Source organism: Oncorhynchus mykiss, chromosome 10 (assembly GCF_057628025.1).
Source record: "Oncorhynchus mykiss isolate SJ-2025 chromosome 10, ASM5762802v1, whole genome shotgun sequence".
In the NCBI taxonomy this organism is placed as follows: Eukaryota; Metazoa; Chordata; class Actinopteri; order Salmoniformes; family Salmonidae; genus Oncorhynchus; species Oncorhynchus mykiss.
In genome coordinates, this window is record NC_143031.1 from 26,034,296 (window position 1) to 26,037,080 (window position 2,785).

Genomic DNA, 2,785 nt, shown 5'->3' on the forward strand with positions numbered 1-2,785 from the left:
GGCAAGTCAGTTAAGAACAAATTCTTATTTACAATGATGGCCTAGGAACAGCTCTAACCACTAGGCTACCTGCCGCCCCAAATACATTGTATTTCAAAATAGTAAAAATAAAGAAAAACCCTTGAATGTGTAGGTGTGTCCAAAACATTTGACTGGCGCTGTTTATTGCGGTACTATGTTTTTTTGGGGGGGCCTCGCAACAGAAGGCTCTATCAGTCAGCTAATTAGGACTTGTAAAGGTCCAGTGCACTACTTCTGTGAGAGAGAATTTTTTTGTTGCCCGCCATAAAGACTGCTATTTCGGTCCGCTAATACAGAGCTAGTAAATCCTAATGAACTACTTTTGTGAAAAAATAAAATATTAATAAAATATATATTTTATTATATATCCGCAGCTATGGACAGTGGCATTTGCTCAATTACAATTGATCATACCATTTTTAAAGATCTGCGTGCCAGTTATGATTTTGATATAATCATTGTAGGCTACTCAACTGTGCCCAGAAAATATCTAACTGCCCACAAACTGAATTGCCTAATTCTAGCTGGCTACTAGACTGAGACGTTGCCACACCCCACGGAGCTCCACTATGCGTACCTGTACCGAGGCTGTGTCCATTCAGCGGTTCTGAATCACAGGCTCGGCTTTAATTTGGAGATTCCTTGATCGAGTTTGTTTGTCTTTATGCGTCCTTGTCGATTGTAGGCCTAAGTAATTCCGTTAATGTATGCCTTTTATTTAAATGCATGTGTAGGATTTATCTGGCATAGTTTGCATTCGCAGTCAGCTGTTTTATATATAAAAAAATGTTAACCCTTATTTAACTAGGCAGCCAGTTAAGTAAGAACAAATTATTATTTACAATGACAGCCTACACTGGCCAAACCCAAACCATGATGATGCTCCGGTTACTTTCACATTGATGTCGGTATATGAAGTTGGCCTTGATAGCATGTATTATGAATCTATTTCCTGTTGCACTGTATGCAGTGTTCCACAAGAAGGATAAATCGGTCAATGTAGCCTATATATTATGAAGTTGAGTAGTACATTTTACACGCCATTCCACAGACCTTTAAACCTAATATAAATGTATGATGTCTGGGGGACATCTTTGTTTGTTATTTCATTTTAGAGTTTTAAATTGTGTAGAAGTACAGTAAATTAGTTTCAACTGGTGGGTGTATCCAATCCCAGTATTAGTGTACCAGAATGTTGATGAGAGTACAAATGCAGAGACCAGACATTCTGAAACTGGTAAGTATGATTTATCCAATGACATGAATACAGTTTGTATGCCTATGGTTTTATCAGATGGAACCAGGTGGAATGAAGGGAAAAAAACACTCAAAAGGAACAAATAAACAACCCCCTTCCTCTCGCCCACTCCCTGGGCCTTTTTATGAATCCAAAACATAATGAAAAGAAAGTTGGGCGGCCCACCATTTATGCATTTTGATCAGTAGAGCCATTTATGCCAAAATATGTAACACCTAAAGGAGGGGAAGCAAGTGGTGATATCCTCTCAGATAATGTAGTCTGCTGCAGTTAAAAGTAATGTCAAGATTCAGTAAAAACCACATCATCAAAGGTACAGGCAACAATACATCTACATACACTAACACAATGTAACACATCCTCTCAAGACAAGCGTGGTAACAAGCGTCCCCCCCCCCCCCCCCCCAAGACTCCCTGGCCCATGTTGACTCCAATGCTTCCCACAGTTATGTCAAGTTGGTTGGATGTCCTTTGGGTGGTGGACTATTCTTAATACACATCGGAAACTGCTGAGTGTGAAAACCCCAGCAGTGTTGCAGTTCTTGACAAACTGTTGCGTCTGGCACCTAGTACCACACCACGTTCAAAGGCACTTAAATATTTTGTCTTTTTCATTAACCCTCTGAATAGCACACAAGAACACAATTGTTTCAAGGCTTAAAAATCGTTCTTTAACCTGTCTCCCGTCCATCTACACTGATTGAAATGGATTTAACAAGTGACGTCAATATTTTTTCCTCTTTTTCCTCTTTTTCCTCTTTCCTCTTATGGGCCAGGGCCCAGGGGCTTTAGCCCTGAATGTTACTGTCCCCACATGTCATTTTGTCCTTGAAACATTTTATTGAAATACTGTAGAATGACATTAATTCCTATTGAGGACTGCTCTTTCTGAGTAGTACCAATATGGCGACTGGTGGCTTCAAAGTCATTGGCCAATACATATAATCAGCAATCCAGGGTTTATATACATCACATAATAAGGGCATCTGTTTAGAAACATTTCTCTTTATAACTGGACGTTTTCTCCACAGACTTCTTTTTTTTGTTGTGTGTGTTTTTTTTGTTAAATTTTTTACCCCTTTTTTGTGGTACTATCTTGTCTCATCGCTACAACTCCCGTACGGGCTCGGGAGAGACAACTGTTGAAAGTCATGCGTCCTGCAATACACAACCCAACCAAGCCGCACTGCTTGATTAGTGTGCACTGTGCCCGGCCCGCCACAGGAGTCGCTGGTGCGCGATGAGACAAGGATATCCCTACTAACCCGGACAACGCTAGGCCAATTGTGCGTCGCCCCACGGACCGGGCGCGGCCGGTTACGACAGAGCCTGTGCGCTCATAAACTACAGCGACAAGTGTTTTTCTGCCACAGTCATTAGCATTGTTTTCCATGAAGAACATACTTTTTACTTCAAGCTGTATTGCATTGCATAGTGGTTTTCATCCCTGGTCCCAGAGGGCCACACTACAGCACCTGCAATGTGAGGACCCCTAGGACCAGTAGA